This window comes from Rissa tridactyla, chromosome 2 (assembly GCF_028500815.1).
Source record: "Rissa tridactyla isolate bRisTri1 chromosome 2, bRisTri1.patW.cur.20221130, whole genome shotgun sequence".
NCBI classification, from domain to species: domain Eukaryota; kingdom Metazoa; phylum Chordata; class Aves; order Charadriiformes; family Laridae; genus Rissa; species Rissa tridactyla.
Window position 1 is genome coordinate 141,473,135 of NC_071467.1, and position 22,755 is coordinate 141,495,889.

Here is a 22,755-nt window from a genome sequence, read left to right on the forward strand (position 1 = left end):
TTGAGGTAGAATTCACCTTAGTTCACAGAACCAATGTGAGCTTATATCACTGCTTTGGCTTCACTTAAAACGTATTTTGAAGGTATAAGTAAAGACTCAATGATACACAGGCCCAAGACCATTCTTACAAAGATATGAAATTTTATCTTATAAAAGTACATAAATGAGCCTTGAGAACTAATAGGTAGATTCTTGCATTGCCTGTAACTCCAAATAATGTGAAATTTCTCATATTAAAAATATATTAGTGAATTAATTCATGCAAATGTTATGTTGATGAGACCTTGCAAGTATGTTTGATTTATGAAATATGCCTGCTGGTGGTTTGTAGAAATTCCATAGAGCTCTTGGAATAGTTTTCATAGAAAATTTGTATAATTCACAATGTTTTATGATTTATATACTGTAGAAACACCGGGGAAGGCACTTCTAGCAGTTGACGGTGTATTTAGTTCTCCTGAAAAGCTCTTCTTTCTGATGCTAGGTTGAGATTCTCTCTAGAATCAGGTACACCGGAGATTCTGAGTGAATCAGGTGCTCACTCTGGAAGCGTTCCCATTGCCTAGGTTTTCATTATCCTGTTTGCTTTCCCCCTCCTTCCTCTGTACAGAGCAAGTAAAGCCCACTGTGTTTCTACTACCAATATGTGTAATTACTGAGTGCTCTCCTAGTGAAAGCACATATTGCTAACTCCCGAATTAAAATAGTCTTTTCTATATAGGAAATGGAATACAGTATAAATAACTGAAATGTCTACATTAGGAAATCTATTAATTTTTCCTTGTTCTTCGAAAACCTGAATACCACTAATGTTCCTATATTTTTCATTTCCTATTTTTTTCCTTTTATGTTCCCTAATCACTGATTGAAGGGGTTTTTCTTTAAAAAAAATATTTCTCTTTTAGAGGCATATGTCTCCCACTCCAAAATGTTTTGGAGATCCTCTAAGAATGTCCTGAGACATTAACTGAAAAATCAATATTTCAATAGATTAAATAACATAAATTAAAACTAGAAATTTAAGGAAGAAAGCAAATGTAATTACCCATGTTTTATTGTACATTAAGAAAATGATTGAAATTATTGTACATTAAGCAACTGATTGAAATAAATCTATTGTGACAGTAAGACAGTCTGTACATCATTCTAATGAGATGTTTGATGTTGGACAAACACATAAATCTTGACTTTCAGGTTTCTAAAAACAAAGTTAACATAAAATGAAACAAAATCCATTAATTTTGAAAAGGACTGTCTTAAGTAAACAGCTACTTCTTGGACAACTTGATGGCTTCTGCGATTAGAAATAAAACAAACACACACAAAATTCCCATTGCTCAGTTGTTTGTGACGCAGATATGGTGTCCTCCTGACACTTCCAGGTTGTTTCCCAGTCATGCTATTTCTTCTCTCAGAATATTTCTAAAAGTAAATGCTCTTGCGGGTCCAAATCATTAAAGGCATTGTCCAGACATGCATTCTTTTTCATTTCTCTCATCCTTCATTCTTATTTTCTCTTTTGGTCCCTCTAGCACGCATTAACTCTATCACTTCTCCAAAAATGCTGTTCCTGAAATGTTCTTTCTCCGTCCTTCTCAAATTACTTGGGAGAACTAGAGCTTCAAGTTGGAGGACGTTTCACAGAGGCTACCACCACATCAAAAATAACATCTACATTGTAGCATAATCAGAATTAACCCTTACCCAAGCACAGTGGTTCTCACATTTCAAGAGAGGACATTTGGGTCAACATGACACTGCAAGGCGTATGAGAAATTTGCAATATTTTGCCCTCTGGGAAGCTGCTTCACCTATTACAGAATTTCAAATATGGGTAAGCCCAATGATTGTTATTGTCTCTTTATTTGCTGAGAGAAGGAAAATATGGGGAAATGTATCTTTAAAGATGTCTTTTATTATGTTATGCAGTAACTCTTTTTACACCATGTGAACCTGCTAGAACTAAGGATCTAAGCGGTGCAGTATATCAGAGCCCAAGATTCCTGAATAACTCACATATTATGCCTCATTTTGAATATCTCCGTTCTGCTCTTCTGGTTTTACACCTTCCCATTGATCAAATGTACTCACACATCTTCCCATAAAAACTTTCCTATTTTACCTTTGTCTCTTATGGCACAGCACGGTTCTGTTCCCCCAATAATCCTACTCTAAGTTGTTTATATGCCGTCCAGCCGCTTAAGCATTTTCTATACTTCTCCTGATGTTGCTTTCCATGTTTGGAATGAAGTTCTTCAACTGGCAGTAGCTTCATAAAGCTGTATACCTGTCACTCTTCAAATCCCTAATTCCGGAGTGAGCTCTTCTGTGAAAATAAAAAGAAGTTATTTGGTTAGGGATGCATGGCCTGAGCAGCAGCTATACCCACTCCATGAATTTCCTTCTCACAGAGCTGATGTGTTGACAGGCAGGCAGGAGTAGGAAGCCTGCATTGCTGCTGATAGTGCTGTAACTGTTCTCAGAGTTCTCAATCAAGTCCCTTCTAGGAGTGCAAAGTCATGATTACAAAGTTGTATGCAAAAGAACTAAATATTCCCATGGAAGTCTTAATAGAGCTGATGCAACTTGTGCTGAAGCTAATGGCAAATTCCCATTCTTTTCACTCTGAACTGGGTTAGGCCAAATTTATTACCATTTTTGTTTAAATGTTGTCTTTTACTCCTTCCATTTTGTTGTCCAAATTGAGAATGTAGCCCTTACTCAAATGCATTATTTATAATCTGTTTATCAAAGGGTACATCATGCCTACACAGCCTTCTGAAGACAGTTCAATGCTCACTCTTCAAACAAACTAAACCCTTATCTGAAGATAATGTGCTTCAGGTAGCGACTGTGGGGTGCACCATCCCACGTAAGAAAGATACACAAACTATGACAGGAAATAGCTCACCTCCAAACAGCTCGCAATGCTGCAAAAGATTGTGGAAATATTGCTGCCCAGATCATGGAAAGTTTATAGGTCCAGCTGGGAACTTGTTGTTTTTTTTTTTACTTCAAATTCTGCACCTGAGAAACAAAATTAGGACAGCACCTGTTTCACAAGTGGGATCTTTACTCGTAGTACCATTACAGACAAAATATGTTTAGGAAAAAAAAGATGGTGTAAATGAGACAAATGACAGAAATGCATGGCTTTCCACACTATATGGAAAAATGTTTTTCTTCATAACAGAATGAAATCTCTAAACCAGGTTTAGACTTTCTTAACTCTTCATGTACAAAGCAATGCTATAATCCCACAACATAAAACAGTAGCCCAGCCACTTCTGTGCAGAAGTCAGAGCGTTGCAATGACTCCTGAGCACGAACAGAAATAAAACCATCAAGGTACAGTTAATAATAATTTTCCAGTGGTTATTTATGGGCCCGATCAGTATTTCACATGCATGCCAAATAGTAACTACTCATGCTTGCAGTCCCATGGGGCACAATGGAATTGCTTACAGCAAAGCAGAAAGTGTTGCTTCTGTGTGCAAGGTAATGGTTAACAAAACGGGAGTTGATTAAAAAAAAACCCCAAACCTTAGAAAGGCTATTTCCAGATTATGGGATGGCAGATTTATACTTCAGCAGATGAACGCTACTCAGTAAGAAAACAGAGCAACATAAAATCTGTTTTGAAGTAAGTATAAAAACAGTCATTGAGAATGTGATGCTTTCCAATCACAGAATGAAGAGCATTAGCCAGACAACGCACAAAAAAAACCCTAAATGGGTGGACTATGGAAGAAACCACTGTAAACAGACCATCACCTGCCTTCACATAGTTCAGCTGCTTTCTGTATCTTTTAAAGCAATCTGTACTTATCTGGTGACACACCCACTCATCCCAGCCCCCCCCAAAACCTCTGAAAAATAAAATATTCCAGGCTATCAGACATGAAAAATCTCTATTTTTTCCTTGAATTTATTGCTGCAATGACAGGAAGGGTGATTCTCCTACTCTCCCTAGGCTTCAGTTTAGGCTTTTGCTTCTCAGCAGTTCCTCTTCCACAAACACCTCCAGCACTTAGAACCATGACTCATCCGAGCCCACCTAAGGTCGGCTGGAGTACAAGAGGGACACGACTATGGCTGGTCCATAGGGGTGCTGCTCTGTGGCTCCAGACCTAGTGCAGCTAATGAAAACCTCCCCCAACTTTGCTGTTCCTGCCAGAGAAAGCTGTGAACGGCGAAGTAATTGTGGCATTGTAAGAGCTCATAACAGCAGCTCCCACTGATTCTCCTTGCTGTCTCCGCCAGAGTAAAGGGTGAAACCTACAGTGAAAGTTTAAGCCTTGAAGGGATGATGACGTGCATCAGTATTTCTTGAGTGTTTTATCTTTTATTATATGTTCCACACCACCCCCACCCCCCTAATATATCCTAAGGAAGACAAATTTCTTTGGTGGTACTACCTAGAGGCACCCTTTTAAACATATGCTGCAAAAAGTGGCAAGAGGTTCCTTTTTCTTGGAAATTGGTGCTTGCCCAGCCCAGCGCCTCCTTCTCAGCGCTCAGCTCCCTTGCTCCTCTTTCTCCTTCCCTCCTCAGCACGGCCGGAGCGATGTGGAAGCAGGCAGAAAGGCAGTCGGCTGGGTTTGCATGCAGGTTTCTATGAGAAGGGCAGGCTGTAAAAACCGACTGTAGTCTGGAAAGAGAAAGCAATAGGTGGAGGAAAAAAACAACCATGAGAACCACTTCAATAGAAGCTAACTTTCCATTCAGAAGTAAGCCAGACGATTTAAAAACCGGTATCAAAGTTCCTTTTCTTTGATGGCAGAAACGTCCTTCGCGCAAAGGGAGGAAAGAAGAAAGCTATTCTTAGCCGGCTGGTGGTACCTTTTTTAGCAAGTTTGTTTGCCTCCTGACTCCATCTGCTGGGAAGACACCCTGCTACCTGCTGCCCGCACCGCCGCGGTGGGCAGGAGCGCGGAGGTGAATCACCGTGGGTTCGCTCGCTCTCCCCGCCGTACTGGGGCTCTCTGGATATTTAAACGTTGGGCAGCCTGGAGCAGTCACAGCGGAGAGGTCCTCCCCTGCCAACACCCCGTGCACAACCACTTGACGCTCTCCTGCAACGTGGGGATGAGGCTCAGTCGCCGCCGGACGCCCTGGTAGCAGGGGGCTGCTCTCCTGAGGAGACCGGGGGCGACGGGAACGGGCTTTTCCTCGCCCTCTCCTTTCCTTGAAAACGCTTACATCGCTTCTGGAGCAGAAACGGGCATTTAGAGGACTTTGCTGTCCGGTAAATCCTGCGGCCGCCCGTTGTTGGTCCTCCCCGGCTCGGTGGACGGTAGGTGAGTGGTTCGGGCAAGCTGATGGCCACGGGGCAGAAGGGCGGCCGCGGGGCTGCATCCCCCGGCGACCCGGGCTCCGCTGCCGCCCCCACGACCAGGTGCCCGAGCGGCGGGGTCTGGCCTTCGGCGCCCTCCGTTCCCCCGGCTTTCCTCTTCCCAAAGGTGACCGAAACGGGACCAAAACGCCGGCTCGGGTCAGAGGAACTTCTCCGAGAGGAGGAGGGTGGCGGGGGCTCCGGCCGGGCCGCTGGGCGCGCACGGCCCGCGCTCCAGCGAGGAGCTAGCGCTGAGGGGAGCGGGGCGCCCTGAGGGTACGCACTCTCATGGCGGGCAGGGCGGTCCGGGGACCCCCGGCCCCGCACGGGAAGGGCAGCCGGCAGAACGGGCTCCCGGCCGCGGGCAGCCGCGCTGCCGCCCCCGGCCTCCTCCGCGGGGCCGAGGTGGGGGGGACGCGCCCGTTGGCCCACGGGGCGGGTGCCGGCCTCCCCCCCGCGCCGGGCAGCCCCTTGCCCCTCAGGCGGTACGACGGGAGCGGCCCCCCCTGGCCTGGCCTGGCCTGGCCGCCCCCGCCCCGCCCGCCAGCGCAGCGCCGGCTCCTGCGCGATCGCCCCGCCGGCAGCAGGCGGCCGGGAGCGGCGGGGAGGCGGGAGCGGGGGAGGCGCCGCCGCCGCCGCCCGGCTCTCTCTGTCCGCCCCGCACCGACGTCGGCGCGAAGCCCCGCCGGCGCCCGGGGCGGGGGGGAAGCGGGGAGTGGGAGAGAGGAGGCAGATGCTTGCCGAGGCACGGCCCCGGCAGAGGGGCTCGCCCTGGGCAGCGCCTGTCCGTGCGCCGGCTGAACTGCTCGGCCCGCCCGGTCCCCTCCGGGACGCGGCGACCCACCGTGGGGGGGTTGTCAGGGAGCGGACGGCGGCCATGCGCCCCTCCGAGAAGTGAAGGGTCGTCCGGGCTGCGCCGAACCGCCGCCGTGGTGGCCCGAGGTGACGGGAGGCCGGGAGGAGGTGCCGCGCCAGCGCCGGGAGCGCTGCCACCGTAAGTCCCGGCAACTTCGCCGCCTGCCTTTCCACCCGCCGCCCCCGGGGAGGGGGCGACTTGGGGTGGGGGGGAGGCAGGTCCTGCCTGGCCTTGCAGACAAAAATAAGGGGTGACAAAAGAGGGGAGGGGGTTGTAGGAGCGCTGACCCCTGTGAGTGCCACCCCGCGGGAAGGGGCGCGAGGGAGCGGGTCGGGGGCGCCGGGGGGACTCGCTCGGCGGGGCTGGGCGGCAGCCGCCCGCCCGGTGCGGGGGATCGGCGGGATCGGCGAGTCCCGGAGTTTGCAGTACGGGTTTTGAGCTGGCGGAGCAGGTCGGTGCCGGCACGATGTGGGTTATAAAGGGTCGCCGTTCTCCATCCTGGAAGTACAGGGCATTTAAATAACACCTGAGTCACTAGTCCGTGCTTCTCATTCATGTCAGATAGTATTTCTGTGTTATTTTTCATCTGCTGGACCGGTATTTGTACTTTCTTTGTCATTTGACGCCGCAGATGTAAAAACAACATTAGTAGATTTCAGAATATTGCCATTGATGACGGTAGATTGATGTATGAGACTATTTACTGGATGTGTCCAAGGACAATATAAATGCCTGCCAATTTTGTCTTTGAATTGCTATATTGATTTCATTCTTGCGGGCTTTTTGACAAGGTTAACGTAGCTGACAATTTGTAAAGAAAAGAGGAAAAACTTCTGTTTTATTTTAGCTACAGAATGTCAATTGTAACCGAAATGATGAACGAAAAAAAATCATTCATAAAAAGAGTAAACAGAAAGACTGTATCCCAAGACCTCTTGAAGTCAATATCGTCAATATCTAACAGATGCCTTCCTGCCGTGCTTTTACATACAGTGCCTACCACTTCAACTTCTTAAGGGTAATACAGCATGTGATATTCTTCCCAGGACTGTGCGCTTTCTCTGTTACGATAGAGTTAAGTAACCTGGCTAGAGGGAGTCTAAAATGAATTAATCAGGCCATCGCATTAAAGTGCCTTTGTCTTTCTGTAGGTACTGAATCAAATAAAGCTCTTGCTTCCGCGTCTTTTCCCCTCCAGTGTTCGTAGGGTGTTACTCAGCTGGGGAACCCTTATGTCTGGTCGGTGGAAGGGTCCTTACACTGCTCTGGGGCTGAATGTATCAGGGCTGACCAGGGTAACATTTCTCTGCTACCAGCAGCTCAAACTGCAGGCGATGTCGAGATGAAGAGTAAATTTAATTCCCCACTCAGAATGCTAAGCATAATTGTTGAGTAGGTAAATTAAATACAGGAGAGCTAATATTTCCTTTTAATTTCTTCAGACATCTGATAACCTTTACTAGTAGGTAACCTTTTCTAAGTTACCTGTCTGGTGCTGTCATATGCTGGCTGACATGAAATTATTCTGAATTAACTAAGACGTGTTTCAGTACCTATGGGCATGTAGTAAAGTACGCAAACTTTATAAAGCCCTGTTGGGACCATAATATGTTGGCCCTGTTAAGATCAGTGGCAAAATCCCAATTAACCCCTCCAAAGAGAGGGCTTCACCGTAGATCTTCATTATAATTTATAGTGAGTGCCAGCCAACTTTGGTTAGAAATTCAAGTGGCAATGTTTAAATTTGGCTGGTGATGGCACTTCTAACAACTCAGTTGTTAGCACTGCTTTAGAATCATGGGTAAGAGCCACACAGGTTTTAATATTTAAAAAAACCCCTCTCTATATAATAAACTGTATATGCTTTCAAGAGAAGTAGGCAGTTCAGATTTGTCTTATACTCCATTTTTTATGGGCAGTTTCATCAGAATGGATCATAAACAAGTTAGATTGCAGTTTGCATATATATCATATTTTAACAGAGGTATCCACACAGTATGGGGGGGGGAATATTATCAGATTGTGTTGCTTATGGCAAAAAAGTTCACAAATAAACTGCTTAAATATTTGACTTACTATAAAAACGCCAGCAAAGAATTGACCTAAGTTACAGTTTAGTTTTCTGCAGCTCATAAGCTTCAGTGGGAGATGAAGAAACAGAAGCATCTTTTCTAACAACCTTGTTGAAATATTACTGAATAATATATTAACAAGGATTAGCTTAATAAATGGACGGAATCCAGTTTAGTGAATTTCTTTTCCTTCATGCCTACAGCAGAATGGTTTTGAAAACCATCTGAAAGAGTTGAAAATTTTAATTAAAGATGAAAACAACATTCTACAGTGTTTGCTGAATTGTTTTTCATCCAGCTCTCTTCCAGATCAAAGTAGAATGGAACAACACTTAAAAGCTAGCCGGTTAATATTATATGTTAATTTTAAATCTGCATCAATGGACCTGTAAGAAGCTAAATGGGCACTTGCAAGTCCTGTTATATAATAACGTTGGCGTGACGAACATAACTGCCAATAATTTCCACAAGTTTTGTGTGAGTGACGATGAAACAAGAAAGAGCATATTGTGACAGAGTTCCTGAAAATCATTATATAGAAAAAAGTCTCTTCCATATTTATTTTAAAAATTATGCATGTAAATACAATTTTTGGGAAAATGAGCAACTAAATAATTGAGCTACATTTGCCTGAAAGTTGTGCTAGCAAGTATCATGAAATTCAGTTCTGCAAATGCCCATTGGTTCTACATATTAGTAAGCTGGTAAATTCAGTTTTGGTTTATTTCTGATAATTGATGTTTGGGTCCTAACTGTTGCTATTGAAGTCAATATTGAAACTCATATTAATGCTAGCACAGATCATATCTGCGCCTTTTGGGGCGATCCTGTTATGTGCTGAGCACTTTCAACCGCTGTTTGTGTTAAGAGTGGCATCCAGTCAGGTCCCTGGCTAGAACTACAAGCACGGAATAAGATTCACTCTCTTGAAAAATTTGCAATGTAAATACTCAAGAGAGACTGAGACATCTTGCTGAAGGCCATGTAGGAAGCCAACAGATGATCTAGGTCTGAAACATGAGTACTCCATACTTAGCAAGGGCACACTGAGCGCTTTTTAACAATGTTGAATGTTAATTGATTCTTTGATAAAGGTACCCAGAAATGAATGACCAGTGTCGTAAAGTTGTGTGTTATTTCCATCTGATCTTGTTTACTTCGGTACTAACCTCAATGTTTATTAGCATGCCAAAGAACAGCACATAATTACATGTTGTTTGTTCTGTGCTGGTTTTTGGTCTTACACCCACTTTCCATTTGACATTGCTTTGAGTCACTTCCCTACTTGGGAAGGAGTGGGTCTGGCTGCTGGAAGCCTCTGGTACATGAGTGCAACGCAAGTGCCAGCAGCAAGACGTGCCCTGTGGCTCACTCCTGAGAAGCAAAGCGCTGGTCTCTGGGTGGCTGCCATGCCTATGGGACAGAGCTGCTTCGGGTACCTGAAATGACTGCTTCAGGATGAGCCCAAGGACCTCCGCATGGTGCGTTACAGAGGTGGTGTTTTGTATGAGGACTTGCTGCAATACAGATGTTGTAACGAGTGGTTCTGATGCAGAGAAAGCCTAGATGTAAAGTTCCTAAAAAGTAATTCTCATTCTTTTGAAGCAGGCGAAGCAACTGTGGAAGATCACACGGCTAACTTGCACCGCTAATTTTAAAAAAATGATCTTGCTTGGAGGTGAATAACACATACATCCTAGATATTTTGTGCTGAAGTTTTTTGTTATTTTTGCTACAGTTATGCTTCCATGCATAGCTTGTGATGGTGGGATTTGGCAGGTTGAAAGGAAGGAGAATGTGTATGCAAGACTGTTTTCAAAACTGTCCTTCCTATCGGATAAAATTTGAACTGATTTTGTCTATGAAATAGAGAGACACACTGAATTGCTCATATGGAGAACTAGCCAATACAAGACGACAATGGCAGAGATATTGGCCACATCTCAGTTGGTAAGCAGCACTGCTAACAATGCTGGGCTTGGTATTCACCCAAGAGTTACAACTGGAAAATCCATGGCTCATGCTAAAGGTTGCATTTATGGGCATGTTTCAGCTGGACACCTTTTTAATCAAGATGGTATCCACAGATGTTGGAGGATTCTTACTGGTCTTACCTCCAGTCTCACTGGAGGTGATCTGCTGAACAAACCGAGGACATGGTTTTGTCTCACCAGTGAGCCAGTTGGCTCCATGCTTTTGAGGTGACCCTTGGTTAAGGATATGGGCCTCCGGGGTGGGGACGACCTGGGGGTGGTAGCTACCCTCTGGTAGAGAGCTCCATTCGACTGCCTGTGCTGGCTTGTATGGACGTATGCAAAGATTTACCATTAAACTAAAAAAGAATAAGAAATTTTGTTATTCAGCCACAGGAGAAAATAGAGCCATTGAACATAGTTAATAGGAAATAGTACTGGGAATAAGAGTAGATGGTGCCATGGATTTTTCATGGTTCCCAAAATGCCTTCTGAATTAGGATTGTATGGTGGACAGGCAAACTACTACTGCTTTTAGCAAGTTGCACACTGAAGTGCTGTAGTCCTGAGAGATGGGTTACTGCAAGGATCAGCTGAACGCCTGCACCACACACCCAGGGAACCTGCAGGGAGGAGCTTTCCTGGGTCCAGGAGGAGATGGACTGATAGTGCAATACTGGTGTTCTTACCGGTACATACCATACACAAAACAAACTGAAAAATGCCATTCATGCAAGTGCATCTTATCTACTGCACCTTGACAGGATTGCAGTACACCTGTTTTTTTCACAGTAATCCAGTGTGGTTCAGTAAAGGTGACATGGAATGGCATCTATTTTAAAATAAGCTTCTGGAACTTGGCTTTTTAATCATTTACTCCAGGTATACTTATGAAAATTTGGCAGAATTAGCTATTTACACCACACTTTCGGTAGTATTTTTGAAAATAAGCATGCATTTCAGTTTCACGTGTCACGTTGCAATTTCATGTGGCACTGTTTAGCAAGTAATTTCATGTTTGATCATATCCAGCATTGTATGTATGAACTATATCACTCTGTCTGTAGCTTTTGATGAATATTATTAACCATTACCAAGAGTTAGATGAATAATAAGTTTGATAAATTTTGCAGTATTTTTTAATCTGTGGTTTCACTATATGTTATTTATAGCAGCTTTAGTGATACGTACTTTAAAGGAGTAGAACAATGCGATCTATGCTTGTTGGTGGCCTTGACGCGTTAACTTTAGTTTGTGATGTCCTCATTAGCTTGGGGTAAAGCACAGGATAGAAAATTGCTATTATTCAAAAGCGTTTGAAATGCCTTTCTCTTCCTGGATGTGCTACAAAGTGCTGAACTACCTCTCCACAATTAGAAAAGCATATTTTTGTTCTGTTGTTTTGTCCTAGAAATTGGACACTTCTGCAGGCAAAGCCAAGTGGCTTCACAGACATATTTCGAGGTTGCTTGAGTGATTAATTTTGTCTTGTCTTCACAGTTATCTCCTCAGAATTAAGCTGACAGTTAAAAAAAATCTCTTTTAAATAATGTGAAATGCTTCTGAAAATGCAGTATTGCTGTTACAAAGATGTCAAGCCTCCGTGGTTAAGACTGTGCTGAGATATACTTGTAAAAGAAAAAGAACTAAACTTCTATTTTACTTTTTTATTAGTGACTGTAATGAGACTCCACATTTGGCATAGGGTCCCTTCAAAGGTCAACTGAATATTCTCTGTGTGTGTTTTTTTTATGGTGAAATATTTACTTAGTTTTCAGGGTTCGTATAACAAAAAATTGCTGTAATCCATTGCATAGTTTAGAGCTTGATGGAATGGTGAGAAAGGTAATCAAAGACTGAATAAATTTGTGAAGTGAATTAGCCACTTCTGTTTCTCTCAGGCAGCACCGAGGCAAGCTTTGACACGAGAAAGCTCATATAACTGTAGCATTACAGCCGTGGTGTATGCAGATGGTTGACTCCATTTCTGTTAGTTTTGATTTTCCTCCAGCTGATATCAATAACGAGCGTTAACTGCTTAGAAGAATCACAGGTAGCTCTGCAGTTGTATTTCCTTGATATTGTTTGTATCTGCATCTTCCCTGCAGGTTGTGTGAGCCAGAGCAGTTATCTGTAGCAAATCAAGCTGTCTTGATTTAAGTGATCTGTGAAGAAGTAACGTGACGCCCACAAGTGATTTTTCCCTTTTAAATTTATCCCTGTTACGATGCAGTACCAAACTGGTGATGCTCCACACTGCCTTCGGTAAGGAACCTGTTTGTGTCTCACTTTCTGCTGCACAAGCTACATTCTTGTAGAACATATGATTTGCTCCAGCTGGCTTTCTTGATGTTTGTCTCCATTCATGTAGTCTTAGTTACCTGTAGTCTCAGTTACCTGTAGCCTTAGTCTGTGGCCTGTATTCTATAGTCTTAGTTACCTGTAGCTGTGCAGCTGCTTCATCACTAGGTCCTTCTCTTACATTGCGCTCTCTTTTCATCGTTGAAACATGATGATGTAATTTGCTGTATGTCAGCTAACAAGCAGATGGTGAACATCTTTGGATGGATGACTATGATTCCTCACAGAAGAGGAATGAATGCCCTCCCATAAAGTTACAGCTTTTTATATGTTACGGACTGTCATCTCTTGACCATTGGAGTACAATGAACAACAAAAGATACTTGATGATCTTTAGATTGTCATAGTAGTCCCTTTCCAAATTATACTAGCAGCCTGGAACACCTTGTGCGTATGAGCATTTCATGCTCTTAAACATGCTGTGTGCTATCTCCTCTAGCCTTAAGTATTGAAGGACAGGAGAGAGAGGATGCTTATGCGTCCACTACTTTGATTAGTTAGAGAGACTTCTTAATTTTTTCTTGACTTTGGTAGAGAAAGGTATCTAAGTATCACTGAGTTTCCTCATGCGACTAAAAGTTGAATCTCTCCTGTCAAGAACTTTTCCTGTTCTCACCAGTCAGTCCAGCTCCTAACAAGATCCTCATTTTCTTTTGTCTCCAAATGCCCATTCTCCAAACAATTCAGAAGGTGAAAGAGTGGGTCTGCTGCTGTTATCCTCAGCTGTGCTGTTGCTGCTGGGGTGGAAACACTATGGAGACTGAAAATATGGGGTGCAGAAATTACATCAGGTAACAAAAAATATAGAGAAGGAAGTGTTTTGCAGAGAAAGGAGAACTCAGAGGAAAAAGATACTTTGAATGATATGTGCATCTGTGCATTTAGTAGTAGAGATGACCTTCTGGAAAGTTATGTTACAAAATGCCTAATTAATAGCACTGTCTTCTATTTACATATTGTAGCAGGGGAAATTTCATTTAAGCTCCAATATTTAATTTTGCATATGTAATGTATTGATAAGACAGATCACTGATACTGGTTTAGTTCCTTATACAGGTGTTCGAGTGGATTATTGAATTTTAATGTTTTATATTGCAACTTCTCCAGGAACTCTATTTCTAACAAAGGAAAATGGCAAACAGGATTAGTGTGAGGCTGATTCAAAGGGTAGTTTAGTCTGGCCAATTTAGAGCATCTCCAGTAAGTCCTTGGCTTTGCTTCAGGCTGTTTAAGAACATCCCTTTAGAAACTGAAAGAGTAACCCATAGACAGCTAATCATGTGCTCCTGACCGTGCAGAGTTGTAGTGCTTGGAGTTTAGCAAATCCTTTAAGCCGTGGTCTTGAGAAAGACTTAGTGATGGGGAACAAATTGGGTGTGAGGAGACTTTCTTTAATTTTCTGAGGGCCAGTTCCCCTACTACAGGCTGCTCAAGGGCTTGACTCATTTAAGCCCTTGAGCTGTTTGCATGATAATAAAATATTTTCCTCTTTGTTCAAATGTTGCCAAGTACATTTTGGGTTGAAGCAGGATCAAGTAATAAATAATAATAATTGTTACCATATGTTCTCCCAGATAAAACAGACCCCGTATTTTCTACTCCACTGTTTTTTGTTGTATTTCTCGTTTTTCTTGTCTCATGGTATTTGATAGTATGTGCTTCCTAAAGACTGGAGTAATTTCAGGACTGAAAAGAAAATGTGTATGTTTGGATTTATACGCATTTAAAATTCGGCTGGCTTATTAGCAATCAGATCTGCAGTGTTTTGAAGAAAATGTGTTCATCCCATGAAATACCTAATGTAATCGTAGGTCATTGCTGGAAAAACCTGTAGGTATCATCATATAACCATGTCACTTCTTCTCGTTCACCTACTATCCAAAATAATTCAAGTCTGAGATCTACATGCAAACTAAAAAGCCAAGCCCACTCCAGCATTTTGTCATTGCTGTAGTTGAGTTGTCTGCGCAGTGATAGAAACGACAGGAAGCTTTGTATTTACACTAGTCCGTGGTGAAAAATGTAGCAGCCTCCCCTTTAACAAGAGGAAAAGAAATGTGGCTTAATGGCCTATAGAACATGAGAAATTAGTACAGTTAAGCCAGAAGGAGGTACATATGCACTATACACAGAAAAGATCCTGTGGAACCTCAAGTATTAACTGAAGGTATTTTCATACACTCACAAAATATTGGGACAATGTTTTATTAGTATCAAAGCCTATAATTTCTCTGCTTGCAAAATGTGGTCAGAATCTTATTTACTATAATGCAGGTCATCAAATGCCACATACCACATCAAAGAATATATTTGGTAAGAGATTTCTTGAAGTGATGAATGGTAGTTTTCAACTCATATGTAATTTCACGTGGAGAAATCGCGTGGGTATAACATTTAAAGGTACTTAGTTGGGCTAATTACTTCAGTGTAGAATTTCGTAAAATGTATTTCAAACTAATTTTACTGTTGAAAATGTTCCATTTTTATAATGAAAAAGGAAACACTAATGAATTGCAGGAAATTTTTTATGAAATCTAGTTTTTTTCTATCATTATAAAAATACTTTTGCCGGTGAGCTGAATTTCAATTATGTATAAATGTATTTTATTTACAGTAAAATATCATTTTAGTTCAAACAAATGCACCATAATGTAGTAAGCGCCTTGTACTCTGCAATGGGCATGGTTTGGATGGGCAAAGATGGAACAGCCTAGAGGAGATACTGGGAGAGAATACAGCCCTATTCACAGTGCATACTTAAGAAAAGTCAACTGTCTCAATCTTCAATCTGTTGAATTTATTTGGAAAATTTTAGCCAGATAATTTTCATTGTCTTTGAAAATCTCTAGTGCAGGATATATTGTTTTGCATATGTCCACAAGTTCTGGTTGATTTTTGTCTCTGAGAAGTTCTTCTGCTACCATGTGGTGGAAAATGGACTTGGCAGTAGATGATTTCTGAGTCAGGATTGAACCTTTTAGCATTTGTATAAGACGACACCCACACTTGTACAGCCCTGATCTTCCTAGAGCTTTAGTCTGCAATCACAGTTTTGAGGTAGCGTAAGCCAGTTTATACTGTGCAACTGAGGGCAGACAGAACAAGACTAAAGCACAAAAGAGGAGAGAAAAGAGGTATAAATAGTGTGGAGCGTGGGAAAACAGGAATGGTTTCAGACATGGAAGAGCAATACTGAATGTGGGGTTAGAAGTTAGTACTGAGGGCCAGTGGAGTTTGGGACAGGAAGAATTTGAGACAAGCTTGTTTGACAAGTTAGATGCCGAGGGACAAACTGATATCTGTAAACCACTGACATTCCCAGGAAGAAGCATTTAGGTGCTAGTAGGGATGGGAGTTGGCAGGACACCAGGGCAATAGGAGGACGATGTGTTGGAAGAGACAGAATTTCCTCCCCTCTCTTCCCCACTAAATATAAGGGAGTCATGAAGCCAGGAAAGTGAGATAGTTAAGAAGGGGAAAAACTGAAGGCCAGGGAAGGAGACTGGTACTGCAGTGGCAGAAAGTTTGGAAGGAGCTAGGTCTGACTGTGAATTGTGAATGGTACTGAAAGAAAGGAGAGTGGAGATGAGTGAGAAGCAGGAGGTAATGTCTATGAGGAGACAGGAGTGGAACAGAAGAAAGTTCATAGTGGAGGAGCTCAAGGTGAGAGAGGCAATACCTTTGACAACGCACCAATCTTGCATGACCTTTCTGAGTCTCACTAGTCATCTGGTGTCAGCAGGTATCTGTGAAGATTTCTAGTGATGCTTTATTTTCCTTCAGGACTTAAGTGCACAGGATGTCAGTCTGCCACTGCTGTGACCAGTTCAGCTTTGCTGATATAGACTTTTGCAGTGGACTTTAAAGGTTCTGGTCTCTTTCATGAGCCATTTTCACCATGCATAGTTAAAACACTGGTGTGCTGATCTTAAGACAATGGTATTTGTTCTTCATGGGTTTATTATGGTGAGCTTCAGAGAGCAGGATGTAGACACAGAAGCTATCTGAAAACTTTGATAATTTAAGCAACTCTGCTTAGTTCATGTCATTCAGTGTGTGGGCAGGACTTGCTGACTGTAGCTAGGTCCCACTGTCTGGTAATAATCTAGTCCAAGTTCACAGACTCAGTTCCTGAGAAAATTTTATGTACCTCATACAGAGAAAGGCAAGAAGTGTACACCTCCTGAACTTCCAGAAAGCTTCATTTAATGCACAGGTTTAGTTGACGGAATCAGGCAAAGGAGGAGAAGGATTCTGTTTCTCATAGTCTTTTGTACAGACAGATGAAAACATTTATAGCTGTCCATAAGGGAAAACTTCTGAAGCTAATGGAAGAAATGCAGATGGACAGTTGGAGTGATTTGAAGCATACTGTTTCAGAGAAAGAAGTTCTTCGTTCAGAGAAGAAGTCTTAGCAAAGTTGAGGATATACCAAGTCCTTTGGTGTAAGCGAATCAGCCAGCTGTAACTGATTATAAAAAGACCGTTTTTGAAGAAGAGAATGGTGTGCTGGAAACGTCTAATAGGATGAGGTAAAAAAGAAAGAAAAGTATGTATATTAGTGGAAGACACTTGAACATCCTAAAATATTGCTAGAATGGCTAGAACATAAGGGATACAGAGCAGATGAGAGGACGCCTCAGTAATGGTGATGGCATGTAGATGATAAAATGTGGGAGGTCAGCAGTCACTCGTATACACAGTCACAGAGAGAAGCATCAACCACAGTTCATGTCAGAAGAGAAGCATACTGCAGAGGCACAAACCCAGCAAATTGCCAGTGAGTGTGGAAGTATCATGCGATGAAAAATGAAAAGCAGGTGTTTGAGAAGATGTATGTTAAATACCGCAAAGCAAACTGAGGAGATCAAAGCCTTCGATGTGTGCAGCTGAAGAATGTCTCTGGGGAAAGCAGCCAGCAGCAATGTTGCTGTTTAAAAAAGGAGATTTATAGTGGTGAGATACGCAACTTTTGAAATAAATTAAGAAGAAATAGCCATAAAAATTATCATTGATATTGGAGTACAGTTTTTTGGGACTGACTACAGAAAAAGTTGAACCTGTGGCACAAAGCATAACAAGGCTAGTAGGATACAAGAACATTTATTCTATGTAGGTAAAAGTCCAAGGATACAAGTAAGCGTCCAGATACCTATAATAGGCACTCCTGCAGGATTAATTTTGGATATAAAGTTTAGGTATTCATTAAATTTGATAAAAACATTAAAAGCAGTGAAAACTAGAAAAGAATGTAGTAATACTAAGTTTCTATGTGCGTTTGAAGATGGAGGATGTCAACTGCTTGCTGCGAAATCTAACTATAAGGCAGTACCAGAAGTGCATACTGCACTGTGATAACTATTATTTCCATTTCGAGCCCCTTGGCACTAAAGACATTAATTAGGAAAGTGAAGAAGCCATGGGAAAGGGTACACTTGATGATGGCAGTAGAGAAGAAAAATGATAGGGTATTCCATGTATGCATAGATATTAAAGATCTGTAAGGCAATGAATCAGGAAAAAATCAACACAGGAACAATCAAGCAATGATACAGGAACAAAACAACCCACTCATGTTAAATGACATCACTTCCAAAGCCCTCTCTAACAAGCATATTAATTATGCTAGATGCACAATTTGGTATTGGAAAGTCAGATAGACAAGGAGGGCAGCTAATTAATGCCTTCCAATACTTTATCCAGAAGGCAGCATTTCAAACATGCCTGCTGACGTATCATCTCCACAAGATATATTGAAGAAGAGAGGGCTTGAAATGGCAGAACATCTTACCCCCCTACCGGAGTGAATGCCCCTAAAAACCAATAGTGTTAATCACATGATACTGGAGACATTTCTAAATCACAGTCAGATCCAAATCATTAGGAAGCGGATGAATGAGAACAGCTGAGCACTAGAACAAATTGCCCAGAGAGGCTGTGGAATTTCCATCCTTGGAGAAATTCAAAACTAGCCTGGATATGACCCTGAATAACCAGTTCTAACTTTGAAGTTGCTAGGTTAACTCCAGAGGTCCATTCCAGCCTAATTTTTTCTATGACTCAGGGAATTACTGTGGTGTTGAAAGGAGGCATCCAAGCATATCCAAAAATGGGCAAAAGGAAAAAGGGCTGAAAGAACTAATCACCTCAAAGGAACTGAAACTCAGAGTAGGGGCAGCAACTTACCTGCTAAATGGAAGAAATTATGTCATCTCTTTAAGAACTTGAAGGAGGAAGAGATTCCATTGTATGGTCCAAGAATGGCCAAAGAAATTTTAGAAAATATGGACACAGTTTAGCTTGAAATGAAATGAAACATTCCATGGGGAAATACCTCTACAGGATGCGCTGCATGAGCTGGGGACATTACACTAGTGATGTACATGGCAACATTTATGAAAACACAACAATACACTATCAGCTGTCTTATAAACATTTTTCCTTCCATGTCTTAGATCTTGCTTCCTCATCTTCTGTGTGTATGATATGCTGAGCTACTGAGAGCAGGTAGTGAGTTTTAGATGTCTGTCTTTGTTTAAGGAAAAAAATGCCAAGCTGTGAAGAGGAAGCATATTGGGTCCTCAGCTGTGGAATCACGATAATACTATCGCTCACCAAACAGCAGTAGTTTGAAAGTGAGTTAGTTGTCAGTGAAGCATTTATACTGCAGTAATGAGCACCAAGGAAAAAGCCATGCAAAGAAATGAATAAATCTGTCTACCAGGCAAGGTTTCATGTATGTACGATAAATGCAATCCACTAAATACTAGTGATAAAATATAGTATTGAATCACTTCTCATTCAGTGGTCACTGTTCATCCTTAGAAACCCAGTGAAGAAGGATTGAAATGGAAAATGAAGTTTGAGGACAAGTAATTAATAATTGTAGTACCTCTCCCCAAGAAGGCTAAATAAAGTTTACCCTTGGAGTTACCATTATAATCTGGAGAGTCTTTAATCATCTGACTTTATTACATGAATTTAGTTTCATTAATGTAATTCCAAGAGACTTTATATAAGATAAGGGCGCCACTGATTTACACACACAGGCATGTACCCTATGTTTTTGTTTAAAAGGTCTTTTAACATAATTGAACAGAGTTTTTGCTAAAAACTTCATCCACTAGTAAAATCAAAGGTGGAAAGTGAAAACAATGCAGAAATTTAGAGCCTTTGACTGCAAATAAAAATTTCAGAAAGCTAAAGCTGATGTACTTAGGATACTATTGAGAGCTAATATTAAAGTGGTCTTAATGCCGCTGAATAGTTAAAGCTCATCAATCTTAAAGAAGGTGGCAGTATGACGGTGAGTCTGTTAGCTTTCTTTTTTAACGCTAGTCCGTGAAGAACTCTCATTTTCTCTGTGTATCATTAGTATTAGCCTGATACAAGAGGTACACCTCTGTTCTTCATCATCTGCTTCCTTTTAAGGTTGGCTGTTTTTTTTTTTTTAAGAGCCAATTGCACACTGCAAGAGAAATGAAATAGTGCCAGGGCATGCGTTTGCTCCCGTAACTGGAAGCACTGCCATCCTGTCAGCAAGAAGGAAGTGTGACAGTAGCGAATTTTTCTGAGACAGGAACTAATACAAGGTGCGATCTGATATTCAAAGTAGTTAGAATATGGGGTACTGTAAAATAGCAAAGATACTTGTTTATCATACTTAAGACACATCTGGCATTACTCATAGGTTTTCATACCTGTTGTAATGTGTGCATAACTTAGAGAGGAATATCATACTGGTGAAATCCTGTTTGGTACACTGACTTCCTCAAATTCTGGTGAATCCCAGAGCAGTGTGATTATGTATGACAAAACTCCCAGTTAATAGTAAAAAAAGAGATGGATAGACTTTTGGAGAGGGGGGAAACCACTTCAGGTATTCAAACATCTCTCTCTTAAATGAATGTAGTGGAAAACTGTCTTTCCTTTTTCTCCTTCTTGTTTAGCTTGTACGCTATCATTCCTGAGCAGTTCCACCTTCTTAACTCATCAGGTTATTATCTGGAATCCCTGGGTATGGTCAAAGCATGAGGGTGGAAAGGCTGAGAGGATGGCTTTGGTTTCTTAAAAGCTGGTGATTTAGATTATTCTTATAATTTCCCAAACTATTTTCCAATGTATCCTCCTCCTAAGTGAATTTAGCTCTTTAGGCAAACATAACAAGTAAGAAACACTGACACACAGAGAGGAGAAATGTAGTACTTCTCAAAGTACTGTACAAGCTAACTTGTGCCATGCGACTTTTTCCAGGAGATGAAAAGAGAATACCTATCTGCCACATGTAGGTAGGTAGAATTAGGGTTTTCTGTAGCTAGGAGATAAAGTCTTAAAGCATGGTCTATGTGCATGATTCAAATTCCTGTCACTCTGAAACCAGGTCCTGATCCCATCTGCTTGCAGATCTTATTTTGCCATCCTGCTGTAATGGCTGTAGGCAGCCAATCTGGTTGTCTTAATAATAAACCCCTCCTCTCTTTTGCATTTTTCTTCCCATAAGGTGTGCCACCCATTGGCAGAACTCTCTTTTTCATGGAATAGGGAAACAGTATATAATGGGCATTTCCATAAGCAAGTCATAACAACTTAAATCACTAGCCTGAATTCATACATTTAAATCAGTGGTTATGCAGACTGAAATCAGAGCATCTGTCCTTTTATGCTTGGAAGTAGAATGGTAAAATACAATAAAAATGCATGACACAAAATTAATCTCCTCAGTGTCTAATGAGGGAACTGGGCTGATCTCAGGTGCTCCCAGCACTGACGCTGTGTGTGGTGGCCTTAGAAGCTGTGGTCCAGGGAAGCTAGATGCCAGCAATCCTTTCAGCTTTTTCTGGCCAGGCAGACATGTGGGAGAGGCGTGTGCGGGTTGCAGCGACGCTGCTCCGAGCCATGCCGGCTGGCTCTGGTGCCAGCGGGGCCAGAAACGGTGTCGCCAGGCTGATGTAGCACTGAACACAAAAGGCTGCATCCTCGCTCTCTGCTGGCTGCCTCAGTGCCGCTCTCAGACACACGCACATTGGCCCATTCTCAAGCCTGGCACAATTGTGACTGCTCGTCCCTCCACTGGGCAGGCATGCTCTGAGATTTTTTTGTAAAATAATTGTTTCTTCTGAGAATTAGAGGTGTGAAAGCTCTGCGAACATGGATTTAAAGAGTGGGCTTGACTTGCTGACCCCCAGGTGCTAGATGAGCACAAACTATTGTGCTGTGGTAATAGAACTGGCATGGTAAAAATTAACAGAGTTCCCATGGAGTGGGCAGTTATAACAATGTGAGTAGGCTCATCCTGGTGTGGGTGAGAGGAAGAAACTGTATACTGATGGATAAAAAGCATATCTGTGCTGTTACCACATCAGTCACTGCACCAAGTACTTCTTCCAATTCCAAAAAAGAGGATACCCTTAGTAGTCATAGTGAAACTGGTTTTAAAACTACATAAACCAACCCTGTGACCCACTGTACATCAGACTTACATTAAAGCCTTAATTCTTACCTGAAATCAGTTGATTCATATGAAGTCCCCTTTGTACTGTCAATGTAGTCAAGAGTGACGATAGTGAAAATGAGAATAGGACCTAATGCATAGAATTAAGGTCCCTTTGCATTAATCTGTTAGTGAACAGGAGTCTAGAGATGGTAGATATAAATGTAATCCATGTTTGTTTCAAAGTCTTTTAATTCGGCTGGAAGAGTATAATTGGTCCCAATGGTAAAGCAGAATGTGGCCCTCTGTTTTGTTAATCCTCTGACTAACAAACTGCACGTGAACTACATACTTTCCTGAAGGTTTATGTTTAATCTTGGAGACTTTATAAACTCATACGAATTCTGCATGTTTTTTCTGGTATTTTGCACTCCACGGCTGCAAGGGACATCAGGTATGTCTACTACACTACTAACAAAAGTAGTTCCATGTATTCCTGACAGTTTCCTACTAAAAAGCAAAGTTTTAAATAAAAAGCAAAACCAATAATAGAAACAGAATGTAGTGGCAGCACAATTAAGGAACAGAGGGCTGAGATAGTCTCACAAAACCAGGAAACACAAATTCAAAGCTGAAACCTCATTTTTAACTTTTCTTTTTGACTGCATACCAAGGAGAGCCTAAAGCACAGTCTGATTTTCCCCTAAAGTGTGATATTAATTCCATTA

General features: G+C 42.0%; 1 protein-coding gene across 1 annotated transcript in view; it reads left to right on the plus strand.

The window, feature by feature from the left end:
• The first annotated feature begins 6,128 nt into the window (after positions 1–6,128).
• CALCR (calcitonin receptor) overlaps positions 6,129–22,755 on the plus strand; it is a 180,526-nt gene continuing 163,899 nt past the window's right edge. The window contains exon 1 of the mRNA XM_054193184.1: positions 6,129–6,329. The gene's annotated coding sequence lies outside the window, so the exon portion shown is untranslated. The remainder of the gene's footprint in view (positions 6,330–22,755) is intronic.